The 14,957-nt window shown below is 42.7% G+C and overlaps 1 protein-coding gene across 1 annotated transcript in view; it reads left to right on the top strand.

The window, feature by feature from the left end:
- The first annotated feature begins 7,243 nt into the window (after nt 1-7,243).
- Nucleotides 7,244-14,957, top strand: part of NOCT (nocturnin) — a 76,851-nt gene continuing 69,137 nt past the window's right edge. Inside the window, exon 1 of the mRNA XM_034772060.1 lies at nt 7,244-7,363. The gene's annotated coding sequence lies outside the window, so the exon portion shown is untranslated. The remainder of the gene's footprint in view (nt 7,364-14,957) is intronic.

Below are 14,957 nucleotides of genomic sequence, written 5' to 3' on the forward strand. Positions count from 1 at the left end.
GCCCACATACAGTGGGTACCTACCTTCTCCCTGGTTTTAGCCCATTCTCTTCCTCTCTCTGCACTGAGCTGAGGGTGGGAGTGCACTGAGCACAGGGCTGGGGGTGAAGTAGCAGGCTGGGGGTTGGGGTGTAGGGTCTGGCCAGGAGCTAGAATGAGGGCAGGGGGCTCAGGGCTGGGGCAGGAGGTTTGGGTGTGGAGCGCTTACCTGGACAGCTCCCATTTGGTGTGAGGGGTGCAGATGGGAATGGGGGGGAGGTGCAGGAGCTTCCGTTTGGTGCTCAGGGTGGGGGTGGGGATGTGGGGGGTGCAAGAGTCAGGGCAGGGGCCTGGGGTTGTGGCCATCAGCTGTTCAGCCGCAGGGAGGGAGAGGAGGGGGGGCAGGACCCCTGAACACTGGGGGAAGAGGCAGGGGAGGAGGGAGCTTGGCTGCCGGTGGAGGCTGCCCTGCAGCAGCAGCCGGCAGGACCAAGCTTCTGCCCCCTACCCCCGCAGGAGAGAGTGGTGGGTGCGGGGCGGAGAAGAGCAGGCTGGGTGGGCCAGGATTTTTAATGGTCCCGGCCCCGCCCAGCCAGCTGCCGGCCTGGGTTCGGCAGTGGGCTGAGCAGGGCCGGCAACTGGGATCCCGGCAGGCAGCAGCGTGCCATTAAAAATCGGCACGCATGCCGTCTTTGGCACGCATGCCATCGGCTGCTGACCCCGATGTATGCCTTAAGTTATTCAGTAACAATGAAAGTCTTGTATCAGAGGGGCAGCCATGTTTGTTGCTTTTTGCAGATCCAGACTGAGAGTCCTGTGGCACCTTTAAGACTAACAGATGTATTGGAGCATAAGCTTTCGTGGGTGAATGCATCCGACGAAGTGGGCATTCACCCACGAAAGCTTATGCTCCAATACATCTGTTAGTCTTAAAGGTGCCACAGGACTCTCTGTTGCTTTTTAATTAAAGTCTTGTGTTGGATGGTGGCAGGAAATCATAGCATACTAGGTAATCCATCATGCAAAGCAACAAATTGTGGCAATCTTTGTGGCAACTTCAGTAACATGAAAGAGGTCTGTTGTCCTATATTAAATTAATCCATCTTGTCTACCATAACCTTGGGTTCTCTCTTCTTTTGGATCTAGATTTGCTCCAAACCCGGAGCCTATTCAATGGCTGAACTTTAAAAAAGAGGGAAATAACTTTACCTTTCATTAAAGATACAGAGCTTGCTTCCCCCTACTCTCTTGGCCCTTGTGTAGTTATCTACACCTGTAGAAAGTGGATAGGTATAAAATGCTACCGTTCTGATTCAGCCACATTTTACACCCACTTTGCATAGGCTCACAGTGAGAATTCAATATAATTTTGTATTTTCTTAAACTTGGTTTTGTTTCCTCCATTTTGATTATTCATTCCACTACTTAGACACATATGCAGAGAGAGGTGTGTGACATGTTCATACTGAAAATATAAAAAAGTGCCTGTAATGGAGTAATCTGATAGCATGGAGCACGAGGAGCTTGGTTTGTCAAAGGGTCAAACAGTAATGTGTGTTATCTGGGCTGAAGTTCTTTACAGAGTCCCAGCGAGAGACTGAAAGTAAGAACCTAGCTGCTGTGAGGCATGCACTGCAGGGTTGGTGTCTCTATTCCTTTAGTTGCTTTGATCCTGAACTAGAGTTGTAGGTATTTTTACATTGGGGTGATGTGTTGGTTGGATCTGGGAGAGGCTGCAGTGTTTTCTTCTAGCTGTGAGACTCAGATGAGTCAGGTGGAGGTGGATGATTAGCCAGCACCTATTAGGGGTTGGGACTAAGAACTTTAAAGCCTACTCCACCCCTGAGAATCTTGCTTCAGTTTGGTAACTCAGTTAGAAGCCTGTTCCAGCTCTAAAGGACTCACTCATGAGTGGTGGAGTTTACAGAGCATCCTTTGTTCAGGGCTGTGCTTAAAGACATAATCTAGCCCTCTGGGAAGAGGAGGGATGTGTGGTTTGGTTTCCTTTAAGACAACATTTATAATGCGAACAACTTCTTTTTGCTATGTACAAATGTCTTGGCTTTCCAGTGTGTTAGTTTATCTGTATCTTGTTTCCTAATCCTATTATCTATATCTGTTCCATCTATTTAACTCCATTGAACCATCCAACAGTATATCTTTAGCAGTCAGAAGCTCACTTCCTAGTGCTACTTGCTCGATAGCACAGTACAAACTGCTCTTTAGATACACTCAAGTAGTTTCTCCTATGTACCATACAGGACCTTTTGTAATGTAACCCTTCTGCCAGGTGGAGCCAGCAGCAACCAGTGCTGAGTTCAATATCTAGGGGTTCCTTTTCAACAATACAACATAGAACCAGCTCGAACCCCTGCCCAGTAACCTGGGAAAATTACACACCACCCCAGGCACCTCTGAGAGGCAATATGTCCACACTTGCAAACACAAAGTCTGAGTGTAGAAAAGAAACTTTTAATGAAAGGAGGGAAGTCACCTGACATTGATTAGGGAAAATACCACAAGCAGGAGTCATAATCATAAAACTGTGAGCAGGACACCCACCCCAGAGTGCATGGGGCAGTGTCTTCTGCCTCATGTTCTTGAGCTCTCCAACCAAAAGTTCCTTTACTGTGCCCCGCTCTGCTCCCTCACCCCACCCCACTCACAGTGGTTGTCCTTGGTCAGTGAGGACCCAGGGCTCAGAGGTGCATGTGTGTGAGTTCACCTCCCACCCAGGGAAGAAAGCACCTTGCTTACTCTGCCATCTGAACACTTGCTCTGTCTGGCCCCCCACCAGCCACTCGTTCTGTTCCACTGGCTGCCTTCTGCCTCTCTGCTGTGACCTCTGCAGGTTAGAATCTTGAGGTTCCACCCAGCTTTTACTGATTTTCAGCTCTGAGGCTGAGCAGAGATGCTGTCCCACCACAAATGATTGTGAGCAATTTTAAGCACTTAAAATAAAAAAGGCTCCTAATGGATCCTATTTAGCTTTATCTTTGAGCTGGGGGAAGGAACTGGTTAAATCAGACCAGGAACCCTTAGGGAGAGTCTACATCTCCTGGCTGGCACACCTATTCCCACCTCTCTCTGCTTTCACAGGGGTCTGACATTCAAGCCCCTGGCTTAATGAGGTCCTTTCAACTGAGGGAAACTCCCTCATTTGGGACAAATTAAATACAGTTCTGCTCCGCTTTACTCAGACAATAAAGACAACAACAATGATAACAATATTTCACTACCCCTACATTCAGTACTAAAGTGATTTGTAATCCAACACCAGTCAAAGTTGATCACTTGGAGTTCCTGTCTGATAGATACTTATGCAGAGTAGGTATTCATGTAAATACAGTTTGCTCCTGAAGTCTCTCCTCCTCCCCAACTAGCTGTCAGGGGAGAGTTCATTCAGACCTTGCTTATAGTAATATACAGTTATTTCAAAACTGCCATCAGAAAGCACTTCCTGCATTCATTAACGCAGATAAATGAGTTGCCCTTGCAACTGTGAAGCTTTCTTAAGTGAAACCTATTTGTGAAAAGCATAAGAGCAACAAATTTATCCATTCCTTACTATCTATTTAACCCGTGTGAGACAGTATTTAACCCACATGAGACAGTAATCCAGTGCTTTGAGTGCCACTGAGGTCCATGCATCCAGCTTCAGTATTATACTGTTGAACTCAGAATAATTCATGTAGAATAGCACCCATATTAAGGCAAATATCTGTTAGCTCATAGCATACTAGCTATACAAGATACTGCTATATGAAGCAATATTGAGAACATATATGCATAGCTGATTGCTAAAGGCTAGTTTTTGCCATCCATATTCATGAGAAAAATTACCCTAGTTAGCTATTTAGGCATCCTCAGCATACATGTGACAAACACAACAAGAATACTCTAAGCATTCCACTTGCCTGCCTTTCCTTGCTTATGCTCTACTTCATCTGCACCTGTATATAGAGGGTATTATCCTGCAGTTCTATAATTTATGCAGTTAGTTACAACACAAAGTTCAGGGCAATTTTTTTTCCCATGAAATATATGTTCAAGACACAGGCATCTCAGAGCGGTATATTTGAAAACCACTAAGTCAGCAGAAAAGTTATGACAATTCTGACTTGACAATTCACCCAGTACAACATCAGTGTATTACTTTATGGAGTACACAAGACAGTCTGATAAGTGCAGATGCCGTGTCCTTAACTTAAATGAGCACAGTCTCCTCATTATGTTTCAGTAGCCCAAAGGTATAAGAAATAGAGAGCAGGTTGGGTATTCTGTGCTTTGTTAAAGTGAAAGGACCATCAACATCGGGAACATTAGTGATGGCAGAACACAGGATTGCTCAACAGTGTATGAAAAGAAAACTAGTCATCTGAATTGAATTTTCATCTGGGGCCTGAGAGGCCAAATTTAATCATCCACCTGAAATGATCACACAAGTCAATATTCCCTCCCTTTCCTTTGCAAAAAGAAAGGAACTGATTCTCTTTTTCAGTCAAGCAGGTGGCCTTCAGGCAGCTAACCAGCTGGCTGAAATCTAAATACCTTTGCCAAGACAAAAGCTAGTAACATGATTGATTATTTTCCTCTTGTACTAGAAGTGGACATTCCTGGCCCATCAGAATGGAAAGCTACTATCCAATTATCAAACAGTGAAGCTATTCTTGGGAGCCGGTAAGTAATGTTACCCAAATCCCAGGCTCCAATTGGTTGCCACTTCAAATACCAACTCAGTTCAGTTTACTGAATTTACCAGGGTAAAAAAAAAAAAAAAAAAGTGTTTGTTTCTAAATTTCGTTTTTAGAGATTCTGGGTTAAAAATAGCAGTGATCACAGCCAGAGATACATCATGTTTCACCATTTAAAACACTAAGTTAGAACTACTGTACTTTATTCCTGATAATAAGCTAGCCATAGCTAGCTCTAGGTTTTATGGGCTCCATGTGAAGGAACATACATAGGGCCCCACCTGTCCTTTCCCTCACCCTATGACCAGATCCTAATCTCCAGGTACACACAAAATCCTCATCTACCTCCATCCTATTTTGCAGCCCCTCCCAGTCTGTGGAGAATCCACACACACCCCTGTTTGTGACGCGTTGCTGTCTGGTGATCTCTCTCAAGCATGTGCATGTGCACACAGATGTGCACAGGGAGGTGGAACCAAAGCACAATTTAAGGCAGAGTTAGAGAATTTTATTACCAGACAGATAGGACCACAGACTGGGAACTGGAGGGGATAGTCTGGCCCTAGGCTAGGAGTGAGTGGTGTGGATGCCCTGGAAAAACAAGACCCCACGTTGCTACACAGGTCACCAAAACCTTACACCCTAATGAATTTCTGAAGCTGAAATTCCCACCCCCGACACGGTGTACCCCTTCCCCTCAAGAAACCTGGGAGACAAAGTCAAACTAAAGACCCAATCTTAGTTCTTGGGCTTTCTATTTACTGCCTTTCACCTACCATGAAATAGAGGTGCATTCCATCTGGTCTCTTCTAACCATCCTGTGGACCTACTTACATTCATGAGCTGTCTCTCCAAAAACTGAACCTAGCATAATTCATCTCCAATTCTCCCATCAGATGGTCCAACTTGAACTCATGGCTGATGTACTTTGGAATCAATCTAAGGTACATCCCTCTTTCTGCTCAGCTACCCTTTCTTTCCCACGTGCATGGTCAAATAAGCAGAGCAGGGGAGTGTGTCAGGTCTTCTAGCTTCTACGCCCAGTTCTACCTCTGAGACCTTAAGCGAGGTACTTTTAATCTGTGCCCATGTATCAAATAGGTAATATTAATATCTCTCCCCAGAGAAGTGTTGTGAAAGTTGGAGATTGGGGGATTAAGCACTATTCAAGTGCAAAATATTTTAAAAAATAATTACCTGAGTCAATTGTTGTCACATGCCACTCATCTCATCCCATCCAAGCCAATTTTTAATCCCACTCTCTATAGGGTCCTGCCACTGTTCCTATCCACCATTGCCTTTATTCTCTGCTCAGGAATCCTGGTGCGTCCTAGATATCAGCACACTGTAAAGTATAAGTGAACAAGTTTTTTGAGGTAGGGAAGCATTGCAGACTCCAGAACATCTGACCAGGCAAAGGGCAATCCAATTATAGGTGCATTGTCTGGGCCTGAGGACACATGGATCGAAGGTAGAATGTACCAAACTGATAGAACTAACTGGGAGGAATAGAGTGACCAGATGTCCCGATTTTGTAGGGAAGGCCGATTTTGGGGGCTTTTTCTTATATAGGCATCTATTACTCCCCACCCCTTGTCCTGATTTTTTACACTTGCTATCTGCTCACCCTAGGGAGGAAGAAAGGAAAATAAATTATCCTAGGGCAGGTGTATTTGATAATGGTTTCCTGGAGATGCATAGACACAGCTGGCCCCATAGAGGGAAACAAGTTAAGAGTGTTTGTTTTTTTTTAATCATTTATCCCATCCAAAACAAACTTTTTAAAAGCCCACAGGTTTTGTTTGACATCTGTGATGTCCAATGACTAAGTCAGTTGAGATGGTTGTAGCTGCTACAGCATGGAGATTTATTTGTGTGTGCATGTACACGTATCAAAAAAATTCCATTTCACCCCATAGTGGGCCTGATCCTGCAAACACTGATACACAGAAGCGACATTGCTTACGTAAGCAATTCTACTAAGTTCACTCAATGCAGCTACTCGTGAACAAAGTTATTCCCTGCATAAGTGTTTGCAAGATTGGATCCTCTAAGGGCACAAAGACTAGTTAGAGGTATTGCAAAAACTGCTGCCACAGTGCGTAAAATGCCTCAGGCTGATGCCTGAGAATGCATCAAGGTCTCTTGAGACATTTTCTCATACCAACGCTCTTACTGTGTCACAGAAACATTTGCTTCATTTTATTTTTCAGATCAAGGAAAGAAACATTTTAGACATTATTTTCAGTAAAACCATCTGCAATTCAGGGGAAAAGTTTGCCGTATTTTCCATGTTATTTTTTCATTTCACAGGGGACAAACAGCAGGATGTTGGGAATAGTGGAAACACAATGGAATCCAGGCAAGTAGAATCTGAAGAACCGGTTCTCTCTCTTTTGCATATTCTGCAGCCCAGGCCTGTTATCTAGCTTTGTCTAAAAATAAGACTACACACCAGGCTCAATCCTGCAAGGTGCTAAGCACTGAAGTTATTAGGATTACTCGTGTGTTAAGCAGAGGCTTAAGTGCTTTGCTGGATCAAGCCAGGAGTGCTCAGCACCTTGCAAGATTGAGCTTCTAGTGAGCACTGGGGCAGACTGCTGGGCTTGTATCGGACTATAAAGTTGCTGTACACAATATACTATAAGAGATAAGCTTGAGTAAACAGAGAATCAAAAAGTAAGCTACTGGGTAAGTTTCCGGATTTTCTTTCCCTTTCTGTGTGCACGTGTGTTTGAAAGGTTAAGCAACTGACCATGCTGAAAGCTGAAGTACTTTGTTTATACACAGAACTGGTACGGTTCATGCACAGTGTAAGATCCTCCATTTTATGCCCAGTCACTAACTTCCTTCAGTCACATTCTAAAAGAGCAATATCCCCTAATAGTGTTAAGTGAATTGAGCTCCATGCTTCAGCTGTGTGCAGAAGGGTATGTGAGCAGAGTGAAATAAGCCCTTATTGAAAAGTAGCTTTTTGGTAGATTACAACTGAATGACAAATGAATTTCACTAAGGACTGTAGTTTTCAAGCAAAGAGCATAAGTGTTTATATCTAGTAGGGTGAAGGAATTTGCTTATATTCTATGCAGGCTTGTGAAAAATATTCCTAATGAAATTGGGAAATGTTGACATTTGAAGATTTTGCATTTCATAGAAATGATTGAAGTAGGCCTCCAGAATTTTTTTTCCCCCTCCCTCCAAAATTCACTCATCAGGATCCTATTTCTGAGCACAAGCCTCAATTTTTTTGGTAGTTTTGAGTTTCAAAATTTATTTCAAACAAGATGCTTTCACATTGAAATATCAAAAATTAGAACATGTGTGTTGTGAAACCCACATGCCTCACAAACATTTAATTGAAAGTACATTTTCTAAATTCCAAACTGGCCCTGGGCACAAATATAAAAAACACTGAAATATTACAGAAGTTAAAATTCATTATTTTGCACACTAATAAATCCACATTTATAGGAACCATGAGGGCTTGGTATCTATAGTCACAGAACCTTTCCTGTCAAATGCTTTGTGTTTTTCTCTAGGTATAGTATCTGTAACAACATGTACCTCAATACAAAAATTAATCTAATAAAATCAAAACCATATAAAACCAAAATGTGAGGATAATGCAACCCTTGCAAAATCTGATAATACTTTACAATATGTACCCTGGGGAGCACTAGCCATTCACAGCGAGCTTGTGCCCCCCCCCCCCAACCACACACACAAAAAACACCCTAACAAATTACACAATAAATTTTTGATAAGTGATCCATTATCAACCACCTTCTACTACAAGGTCAAAGACCAAACCATACAACTCCAGAGGAGAAATATTCTTGCAATCCTCTGTTCCATTTCAGCTCCATCACATGGAAAAGTTTTCAGAGTCTAAAGAGAAGAAAAGAATGAAATTGTTTATCAGAATAGCACAAATGGTTTGAGGACAAAGTGTGTGTCAGATGCCAAAAGGTGCTAACGCATCTGTCAATCATAAATTCAGATAGCAGAAAAGTAATGTTATACAGTACCAGTTGGCCTGCAGGCAGTGAGGGTAGGTGTTATCCAGAGAGTGCAGTATGCCCAATTACAGAAAGGGATAAAGTATGTGCTAAAAATATAGAAAAAGAAGGAATCTTTACATCTGGAACATTACTTCTGATTTTTTCAGGATGTGGCAAACACTAAGCCCATTTTGGGCACAAAAGAAATTGGGGGCCAGTATTATACTAAGAAAGATGAAAGGGTTGGAAGATTGGAGGTAGGGAGGGGGGAAAGAGTGGGAAAGTATTAGGTTTGATTTTATCCAGAGAAGGAAAAGGAGATCAGATAATCAAAGTCAATATTAGAGCAAAGGTCTGAAAGGGCAAATTCAGTTATCTCCATGTTTTGATATTAATGGAGTTGTATGTGAGTAGCTGGGGTTAGAATTCGGCCCTTTGTTTATATCATTCACACTGGAGGTGGTGGAATACCAGAGAAACAACATAAAGCTGATTCCAAAAAGCAGATAATTCATGAACCTCTCCGGGCAATAAGGCAACTTCTGTCCCACTAGTTAGCCAGTCAGAGGTTTTTTGTTTTTTTTTTTTTTTAAATGGTATCTGATCCTGAAGAGATATTAGGGAAAGGCAATTCAAAACAGACACACTCCTTCTTTTCAACCTTCACCTAATACTCACTCCCAAACTGTTTGTATTTTGAAGAACCTTTTTACTCATTAGATTTCATTTATTAGGATTTATACAAATCATACATAGAAATAGAGCTATCCAGGGCTATAAGCAGGGCCAACGATTCCAATAGGCGACCCTAGGTGGTCGCCTAGGGCGGCAGGATTTGGGGGTCGGCATTTTGCCGCCCTCGGCGGAAATTCGGCGGCGGGAGGGTCCTTCCGCTCCGAGTCTTCAGCAGAAATTTGGTGGTGGGTCCTTCACTCGCTCCGGGACCCACCGCCGAAGTGCCCCGAAGATGTGGAGCGGAAGGACCCCCGCCACCGAATGCTCAGAGGAGGAGCGCTGCCACCTAGGGCGGCAAAACCCTGGCGCCGCATCTGGCTGTAAGCATTGTCACATATCAGAAATACACATACCTATGCAAACAAACAATTCCCCTAAAGTCAAGAAAGAAAAAGAAAGCCCCTCAACTTCCAGTACGTAAATCCTAGCCATACACACACAATACAGAGCTTTGCAGCATGCTTGAAAGTCAACAGATTTGGGCTAATTCAAACCAACTGAGGAGAGACTTCCCAAGGCGAGAGCCCTTCACAGACAATCCTGCCACATTTGGGTCAATACCACCTCATAATCAACCATATCAACAGCAGCTGATAATTCTACAATTGACTTCAGTGGGGCCAGGATTTTAACCCTGATCTTCATTCCCTTCATTCCCTCTAGTAAAGTCAACAGTACAGTCTTTGAGCCATACACAAGCCTGCAGCCAAATAGATATTTCTGACATTTATCAGAGGCATGTAAACACTCTGTAAAGCTTCATACCATTTGGGTGGAGTTCTGGGAGAGGGTGTTTAAAGTAACTGGGTTACCCTGGCCGTGGAAGGGTTAGCATTGGTCCCGGGGGCCCAGGATTTCCATTTCCGAGAAGGGGTGAATGGGCACTGACTCTCAGCTTGATAATATGCCAGAGGGGCCAATGAAGGAACCAGTGCTGCAGCCTCCTGAGGCTCCAGAAGCTTGGAATACCCAGGAATCCAGAGCAGCAGAGGCTTGGATTCCCCTCAGAGCAGTCCTAGTGGGTGACCAGGAGGCGACACTCGCTAAGTTCTATGACAGTCCCATAGCAAATACTGAACTGCCACAGAAGAATCATCATCAGTGTTAACGCTGAAGTGACCAAGCACTGTCAGCCTTGGGTAGACTGTGCTAACAACTGATTTTTCAGTTCACGATCCAATCAAAAACAAAAAACAAAAAACACACATCATCATTTAGTGTTGACCCAACTAAATCTTTTGGCAACCTCCCTCCCAAAACAATGGTGTGGTGTGAAATGAAGTCTTGTTTCAATTTTTAGTTTGTTTTAAACAAGGGGGATAATAAAATTGAAGCAAATTTCAAAATGAAAAGTCATTTGAAATTTTTAAAAAAATCTAGTCTTTTTTTTTCATTTGAGGGGAGGTTGAAATTTGTTAGTTTTCCACCAAAACAATTTGGAAAATTCAACACCAGATTCATAGAGTATTTCAGTCAACCCAAATCTGCCTTTTGTTCACAAAAAATACTTTTTTTGTTGGAAAGATTTCATCCAGCTCTAGTCTTGCCCCCCTCCCACCCCAAACACCAAAACATCAACCATTCAGGCAGTAACATCACAGTGCAGAGGGATAATCTATATATTTTTTCACTCTGGAGTTCTGGCCAGGACTGGAAAGGTAAGTGCCAAAATGTTACCAGGAAGGCTTATCTCAGTATTTCCAGCCTAACCAAAAACAGAAGGTATCAGAAAGCTTTTAAAACAGCCTGTTCTGATGAGATTTCTAGCCTGGCTTTAGATTTAAGAAGTTTAGATAAAAATCCAAACTTCTGGGTGGTTGTCCAACCTTTTTAGATTTTTCTCATCAGATTTGTTCATCATTCAGGCAGTGGCTAATTTTTTTTTCCCCCACTGCTTCACCAATTTTATCAGCACTGAATCAAGGAATCATCTTAAGAATCAGAAATCACCTAATAAACTTTAGCTCAGAAGAACTCTAGATTATAAAAAACGGCTTTTAGCAGGTCTATTTCCAGGAAATTATGTGTAACATTCAGTGTTTAACACCATCACCAACAACACTGCAGGAGGATATATCAGCAATGGCTTTCAACTATTATTACTTCTGCTAAGATCAATATGCTAAGAGCAATATTAATACCAAGAGAAAATTGAAATGTGTGTGTGTGTGGTTGGTATAAGCCTTACCTCTATCTCAATCAACATTAGTAATTTTTTATATTGCGTTATTACTACCATGGGAGCACATAATGTCAAAAAGTGGCAAAAAAGCAAGAATCTGTTTCTGTCCATCGCTGGTTTTTATATCTAAACACCCATCTAATAGCTACAATGACAAAACAAGACCAAAAAAATGAATTTTAGTTGTCTCCTTAGCTATACTCCCATAATGAGGCAGGTTCTCTGCAAACCTTTCCCTCTGACCTGAATGTTCTGTCTTAATGGATCAGCATGAATACATTTGTGACAAGCCTAATGTTCATTTTTTAGACAAAGAATAACTCTCTATATCCAGCCTGCCAAGACTGTGGCTTATTCCCTCATGCTATCAATCCTGCATTTCACTGCAAACATCACACAGATGTCTTGGTCAGTGCACATTAAAGGCTTAGCTTGTCCATTTCTTGGAAAGGAAACCTAACATTGGGAACATGCTAGATATAAGAGAACAGCTTCCTCTATTGAAAATGAAATTTTATATCTTAGGGAAAAATACAACATATAGTCTGTAGGATGCATTATGAACCCGTTATTGCATATGGGATTTATGATCAAAATCTCTCTTCCACAAGGATCCCTACATGACAAACAATCTGCTTTGCAAAAGCCTTTTGTGCCATCTAGTGGCACTTCTTTATAAAACCTACAAAGTCTTTTCCGCACCGGCTGTTTGGAAAAGATGAGCCAGGTTGGCATCAAGAATAGCCCCTTAAGGCAGTCTCAGTAATGGATATTGAGCATCTTTTTACTGTACCAAACCAGCAAAAGCTTATTTGTAAATCACAAAACTGTGTTGCATTTACAACAGATTGCCAATATGTTCATGAGATTTTGAAAGGAGCAGTTTGGAACCAAGTCTCTGAAGTGTACTGTGTGTTTTTTCCCAGTCACTGCCTCATCAGTATCATCTTGAAGCATACAGATAATGGCCAAATTCTGTTCTCAATTACAGTTGCATTGATTTGGAGTCACACAGGTGTGGGGAAAGGATTTAGCCCAGAATGGTGTAGTGTATTGCAAAACAAAACAGATGAGAAGAGGTCTGATGAGTTGAAAAGGTTTGATTTAGCTTTGAGGTGAACAAATTACTAACTGAAGGAAGATACTCAAAATCAGCTCTTAGCAATTACTTGCTTGTAGAACATATTTGTGTCAGTCCCCTGCCTGCTAACTCTTAATTGCTGAAATGAATGCTAAGTTTGTGACTAACAATAATTTGTTTTTGTGGCATCTCCCCTCTGAGGATCTCAATGTGCTTTAAAGACATCAGTAACTTCACAATCATGACACCCCCTTGTGACATAGGCAAGTATTATTATCCGCATTTTACAGGGAGGGAAACAAGGCACATACACCCTTTCAGAATACCAAACGTGAAGACTAATAGTTGTTTACATCCATTTAAACATTTCTAATGACGCCACAGAGATGGATTTCTATAACCTAGCTCTCAGGTACCTGAGCAACAGTCTTTCCCTTATGTTCCTCCATGGAGAGCAGCTGGCTCATCTTTGCTCCATGTCACAACATTCCAATTGGACTGAGCTAGAAATGGAGTCTTTTCAGTTAGCAGAACACCCTGCCTAAGTAGTTGCACCCAAATCCCTTCGTAGCTGCATTCAAGGCTCAGCAAAAGGCCTTAAGGTCCGTTAACTGATCACTTTAGACTCCCTTTTTCACTAGAAGCAGAATCTCACTGCTGTGTCTGAATTCATTATAAGTGGGCTTCTTTGTATTTAACTACATTATTTTAAGAAGGGTTAGGGAAAGCTCCTACAAAGATAAAAGTAGAATAATTTCTGGAGTTCGTAATTATGACCCCTTATTGCCAGGTTCTCAGCCTTTTTCTTACAGTCAAAACCTCAGCTTCTCACAACCTTCACACATACCGCAGAATCCTAATCTTTCGTGACTGTTCCTCTGGTGCTTCAAAAGACTAACTGAGAGATGAAATAAACAGTGGTTTATGTGGTACTTCTGGCATCAAAGGAGATCAGTCATAAATGGCTCAGAAAGCAACATGGAATGGGAACCACATTTCCCTCTCCTTCTTCCACCCCTATACTAGCAGCTGCTAATGACCTCTTTTGGGGCTGCATAACCCAGAGGTTGAAAAAAATTGCTCTCACTATTCTGTTGCTATTTTCTTCTTCCATTTTAGATGGCATCTTTCAGATAATTTGGTATAAACAGCATCTCCTCATCTGAGATGCCTACACACAAAATGATCCCTACAGAGAAATACTATGCTTTTTCACCATGCCCTCTGTAGTCAGCACTATACTTTGCATGCAATTATTTTGTGTGTATACCAGCCATTAAGAGTTCTTATTACCCTTTAAGAACCACACTCCCATGGGACCAAATGGTGAACTCCTTACTCACATTGGGACCTCTCGTGCTCACCAACAGGAGTTTCACAATCTAGCCTGTTATTGTTACTTTGAAATAACACACTGGAGGCACTGCCTTTCCCCTTCCTTCCTACAAACATTATCCATTTTACCATGTACCAAGACTCGGCCTGGTTCCAAACTTGAAATTCAAACTCAGCACCCGCTTTTGACAACCTTGCACACATTGGCAAGGCTCCCTGCCCAACAAAACCTATGGTCTCAAATTTCATTGTCTTAGGGTATGTTTGCACTGCAATCAGATATGTGATTGTAGCACATGTAGATATATTGGAGCCAGTTTTGATCTAGCTAACTTGGATACCAAAAGCAGAGAAGTGAGACTTAGGTAAGCTTCAGCACAAGACAGCTGCCCAAATACATACCCACATTCCCAGGCAGGATTGTACAGCCTGTGCTGAAGTTTGTACTACACGGCTTCACTGTTAGTGGCATCCAAATCTATGCATGTTGCAATCACACATCCTGACCCCAGTGTATACATATCTGTCACAGGGCAGCTGGTCTCTGTGGAATGACTGAGCCTAGCACCTCTGGACTGGAGCAGGTGAGCCTAATCCAGCTAATTAAAGAGGACTGGGCTACATCTGGGCCTATAAAGGGCTGCTAGTAGGCAGCTGGAGGGAAGGAGGAGTGAGACAGGCTGAGATCTAGGGTGAAAAAGCTATGCTGGAGTGGTGTTAGTGCTTGGGGTGAGGCCCAAGGGCTTAAGGAAGCAGCCCCACAGGTGTAGCTCCAAGGCGAGAGCAGAGCTGGTGGAGGTGAGGAAGCTGCCAGGAGCTGGAGTGTCAGAGACCTCTGGGAGGGGTGCCCTGAAGCCTGGGGGCCAGGTATTGAGTTAAGACTGCATGCTCTTTGTTAACCTTTGTTATAAAAAATAAACCTCTTTAACTGAGGTGGGGCATGTCAGCAGA

Source organism: Trachemys scripta, chromosome 5, assembly GCF_013100865.1.
Source record: "Trachemys scripta elegans isolate TJP31775 chromosome 5, CAS_Tse_1.0, whole genome shotgun sequence".
Lineage (NCBI taxonomy): Eukaryota > Metazoa > Chordata > Testudines > Emydidae > Trachemys > Trachemys scripta.